The following is a 5,739-nucleotide window of genomic DNA, read 5'->3' on the forward strand; positions in this document are numbered from 1 at the left end:
TACCCCATACTTAACACATTTTATGGATGATTCTTCCCTTAGAATTGGTGAATTCGATGCTCCTAATGCCTTAATATCATGTTTTATACTTATGAGGGCATAGGAGAGCGAAAAGAACGAGAAACGGGCCAAAAACGGAGAAAATGGGGCAAAGTACGAAATCAACACCGCCTGGACTTCCACACAAGGGCAGACCACATGGCCGTGTCAATTTGGCAGAATCAAAGCACCACTCACACGAGTAGAACACACGCCCGTGCCATTCTAACTGGTTCAAGCACGACCTAAAGTAATTGCACACGGGCGTGTCCCTATCGAGCCCAAGTTGAGTCCAATTCGGAAAAGGCGAATTTCGAGGGTTCTTAGGCATTCCAAAGCCTATAAATACACCCTAGAGGAGGAAGTAAGGGACACACACAGAGAAAGAGGTAGGGAACTGCTCAAGGGAAGCTGATTGACCCATCTCAAAAGCCGGATTCACCATCAAGACTGAAGATCTCCCCTCAATTTCCCTCCAGGAGTTTTGGGTTTTCTTTATGTTTTGTATTCATTATTCTTCTAAGATGTTTTCCTTTTTAATTATGAACTAAATCCCTTAAATGCCTAATGGGAATGAAACCTAAGACGAATCTTATTATTATTTTCTGAATTGTATGATAAATATTTGGCTTGTTCTTAATTCTTGTTTAGATAGTCCAGGATATTGATTCAAGTTAAGCTTTTATTCAAAGGAGGAATAGACCCAGTACAATTGTCATAATTATGTGGAGTTGATTGCGCGCCTAGAGATAGGTGACAAGATTTTTTCGGAGGTCTCGATACCTCATTTTCAACCCAATTTACCTGATTAATTCTTTTAAAATCGCAAAATTCACTAATTAAAAAGAATTCTTTTAAGTTCGCGCTTGGCCCATAATTATTATTTATTAAAATTTCTAAACTTACTCGTCAGATTTAGTGATCTCGAATCACTATTTCCAAAACCACTGAAAATTTGGCTGTTACAGGGGATCCATAGATAGAGTTAATGCAAACCTAGGGTGTTAAGTAGAGAAAAGTCTCAATTATTCAATCTAGGGATTAGACGTTATTAGTCTTGAATAAGGATAATAACATAACTTAGGGATCTCTACGGAACAAGTTAAATGAATCAATCGTCTGATTCGGAGTCAGAATAACAAGTGAAGTCTAGATGGATTCTTCCTTAGGTATTGTCTTAATTCAATAGTTTTCCAAAAGTAATCCCCCAATTCTATTTTTTGTGAATTCTTAGTTTAGTTAATTAGTTATTAAAACAAACCCCCTTATTCTTAGCTAGATAATAAAAAGACAGTCATTACTAGTACTATTAGTTCCTTTAGGTTCGACAATCCGATCTTGCTAAAACTGTACTACTATTCGATAGGTACACTTGCCTACATCGTGATTATAGTTAGTTTCAAGAACGATTCTTTATAAATATTTAAAACCTGTCACACAAAAATCGCGATCAAGTTTTTGGTGTCGTTGTCGGGGAACTAAGATATTAGGAACGCTCAATTTTTATTACTTTAGCCATTATTGTTCTTGCAAGTTAATTCTATTTTATTTTTATTATTTATTAATTTACTTTTTCTTTCTCTTGGCAGGTTTTTATAGTTTATGACTAGAAGAAACCCATCAGGACCACTACTTTTTGACGAAGAAATCGATCGCACAATTCGTAGAAACCAAACAGAAATAAGGCAAAGCTTAAGGTACACAAAGAACGAGTAAGAGGATGATATTCAAACCCCAACCGAGGAGATGGCTAAAAACCAAGACAATCAGCTACCTCCTGCGATACCCTTGAACTAGCAAATCAAAATCCTGCTCCTCGTACTATGTATGATTATGCTAAACCTACTTTAACAGGAACTGAGTCAAGTATAGTTAGGTCTGCTATTGCTACAAATAATTTTGAACTAAAACCTAACACTATTCAAATGATACAGCAATTTGTTTAGTTTGATGGTTTGTAGGATGAGGATCCAAACACTCACTTGGCAAATTTCCTGGAATTCTGCGATACATTTAAAATTAATGGCGTTTCTGACGATGCCATTCGTCTTCGGTTATTCCCTTTTTCATTGAGGAACAAAGCTAAACAGTGGTTGAACTCGTTACCACGAGGGTCAATTCCTACTTGGGAACAAATGAGCAAAAAAATTTTATTAAAATATTTTTCGCCGGCTAAAACAGCAAAATTACATAATGATATCTCTTCATTTGTGCAGATGGACTTAGAAACTCTTTACGATGCATGGGAGAGATACAAGGACCTACTGCGAAGGTGTCTTCACCATGAATTACCTCTATGGTTGCAAGTTCAAACATTCTACAATGGTGTGAACCCCTCGACAAGGCAAATGATTGATACAGCAGCCGGGGGAACCATCAACAACAAAACACCTGAAGAGGCTTACGAATTATTGAAGAGATGTCACTAAATAACTATCAGTGGCAAGTCATGAGGACTAACAGTAGGCGTTTATAACGTCGATTCAGTTACTAGGCTATCAAACCAAGTAGAACTTCTAAATAAAAAGATTGATGGTTTACTTGGTTCTACTCAGGTACATCCAGTAATGAGGTGAGAGACGAGTGGAGGAGGAGCATGCACAGAGTATCAAACCTTCAACCCTAGCATCGAGGAGGAACAAGTCCAATATATGGGTATCAATAACTCTAGATCCCAAAATAACCCATATAGTAACACTTATAATGCAGGTTGGAGGAACCATCCCAATTTCTCGTGGGGCGGTCAAGGAAATCAAAGACCACAACATCTTCCAGGTTTTCAACAACCACCCTATCAACAGGAAAAGAAATCGAACCTTGAAGAAATGATGTCTAAATTTATCTCGGTGTCAAAAACCCGTTTCTAGAACACCGAGAAAGCACTTAAAAATCAACAAGTGTCGATCCAAGGGCTCGAAACTCAGATAGGCTAGCTTTCCAAACTAATCTCCGAATGACCACAAGGTAGCTTGCCAAGTAATACTGAACCCAACCCAATGGAACAGCTCAACGTGATTAATGTTCAAGATGAAAAAGGTTTGTTGAGCCTGAGCCAGAATCGAGGCAAGAAACTGTGGTGAGCAAAGGTCAAGGTGAGGTAGGTCATAATAAAAAAAATCAGTGAATTTCGAATATAAACCTCGTGTGCCATACCCCAACACGACAAGAAAAGACTGTTCAGATGAACAATTTGGTAAATTCTTTAAACTCTTAAAAAAATTACATATTAACTTACCATTTATTGAAGCTTTATCGCAGATGCCAAACGCAATGAAATTTTTAAAGGAGCTTTTAGCAAATAAGTGGAAGTTGGACGAGGCGTCGCATGTGGAGCTAAACGCAATTTGCTCAGCTATTCTATAGAATAAACTACCCAACAAACTAAAAGATCCAGGGAGTGCTACAATTCCATGCTTATTTGGTAGTTTAGATGTTAATAATGCATTAGCTGATTTAGGGGTTAGTTTTAACATCATGCCCTAAAAAATGTTCAAACAATTAGTGTAACACCCCCACGCCCGAAACTGTCACCGAAGTCGAGCTTGAGGGGTTACCGAACATAATTTATCAAATTAAGAACTTCAAATCATTTGTTTCTACATTCACAGCTTTCTAACTACCCGCGTCACAGTTACAAGAAAAATCATATCTCGAGTTAAGAAACTCAAAATCAAGATCCGTAAATTTTTCCTAAATCTAGACTCATATATCTATTGACTAATTTTTTTCTAAAATTTTTGGTTGGGCCAATTAGTACAGTTTATTAGTTAAAGTCTCCCCTATTTCAGGGTTCGACTGCTCTGACCTCTGTGTATTACGAATCAGATATTTCTCTATACAGAAATTAAATGACTATGAGGTTTGTTTCTATTAAAACTAGACTCAATAAAGAACCTGTACATATAAAGAAAACTTCTAATTATTTTTTTAAAATTTATTATGAATTTTTACAGTCAGAACAGGGGATCCAGAAATCACTCTGGCTCTATTTCACAAAAGTTTAAATATCTCATAAAATATAATTTATATGCCTGTTTTGTTCAATCCACATGAAAATAGACTCATTACGCTTCAATTTCATAACTTACTCATCATTTAGTTCCATTTATACTATTTTTAGTGATTTTTCAAATTCATGTCATTGCTGCAGGAATATTCTATTTTAAGGCAAGTTTCATCTTTCAATGAATTTTTATGAACTAGATAACCTATTAAACTTCTATAATATCAAACATGATCTAAATTAGCCATCACCATGACTTATCAATATCAAACATTTTCTCAACCAAACATGGCCATATCATAAAATTATTTACATAAAATAAGTATATTGCTATACATGCCATACTTAAGTTTTACAAGCCATTTACCCGGATGAAAGTCCTTTGGATAGTGTGATCGAACCTTCGACTGTCCCGATTCTGGTGGCTTGTTCAAAACTACAGTAAATAAAGAGGAGGAGTAAGCATAAATGCTTAGTAAGTTCATATGTAAATAACAAGTAACATAACAATACAAATATACCAAACAACTTTAGCATGGTATCACCAAAACATATGTCATATTTCTAAACATCATTCATCATCTTACCACCTTATCGTTGTTGTATCTATTTTCAACCCGAGGGTTAAGAACATACCTGTCCCAAGTGTCCATTTCACAACACTTACCAAAATGTCACTTGCATCTTAAGTGTTCTTCCATTTCACTAGAAATTTCACCCGTTGAACACATCGGAATACAACTAGGATACACGGATAATTTGCACATAATTGCCTCATATGTAATCAAGAAATCATGTAACCCGCCCCTAAGTGAACTCGAACTCAACTCAACGAGCTCGGGCGTTCGCATCCATAAGTGAACTCGGACTCAACTCAACGAGTTCGGATGCCTAGTTACATCTCACGAACTCGGACTCAACTCAATGAGTTGCGACATTCGCATCCATAGGTGAACTCGGACTCAACTCAACGAGTTCGGATGCTCAACCATCCTAGTGACATGTCACTTGTATCCTAATCTATTCCTAAGGTTCAAACGGGCGTTTTCCTCGATCACACATCTTTGCCGTCTTCCACGAAATATGGAAATCGGTACTTCGGTGATAGTTCATACTCATCAAGTAATTCACATAATTAACATATTATTCAACAATAACCACAAAGCATAATATTTCATGATAATAATCAGCATCATATCATATAAACAACATTAAATTGTTTAAAATGACAATTATGTTACTACATTTACACATGAACTTACCTTGGTACCAAAATATAAAGATTTTGCAATTTAGTCCACAATCTTTTCTTTTCCTCGATCGCGACTTGAATCTCGTTTTTCTTGATCTATAATACCAAATTAATCTTATTTAATACATACATTCATCAAAACAGCATTTAATACGAACTTTGGAAAAATTACACTTTTGCCCTAAACTTTTGCATAATTACACTTTTGCCCCTAGGCTCGGGAATTAAACTTTATTCCTTATTCTTATGTTTTATAACATGCTGATCATTTTTCCCTTCTATGGAAACATCAAATTCTCTCTCAAACATATACTTGTGACTATTAGGTATTTTTGTCAATTAAGCCCTTTTACTCGTTTTCACTCAAAACCGAGTAGCACAAGTTGTCTAACATAATTTAAAACCTCATATTCTATCATAAAACATCAAAATACACAAATTTCAC

The 5,739-nt window shown here is 35.8% G+C and overlaps 1 non-coding gene across 1 annotated transcript; it reads right to left on the minus strand.

Annotated features, from left to right (window-relative positions):
- Positions 1-2,223: 2,223 nt before the first annotated feature.
- On the minus strand, positions 2,224-2,329 carry LOC128281156 (small nucleolar RNA R71). Its single transcript, XR_008271368.1, has one exon. It is a non-coding gene; the product is annotated as a small nucleolar RNA R71 (small nucleolar RNA).
- Between the last annotated feature and the right edge of the window lie 3,410 nt (positions 2,330-5,739).

This window comes from Gossypium arboreum, chromosome 9, assembly GCF_025698485.1.
Source record: "Gossypium arboreum isolate Shixiya-1 chromosome 9, ASM2569848v2, whole genome shotgun sequence".
NCBI lineage: Eukaryota > Viridiplantae > Streptophyta > Magnoliopsida > Malvales > Malvaceae > Gossypium > Gossypium arboreum.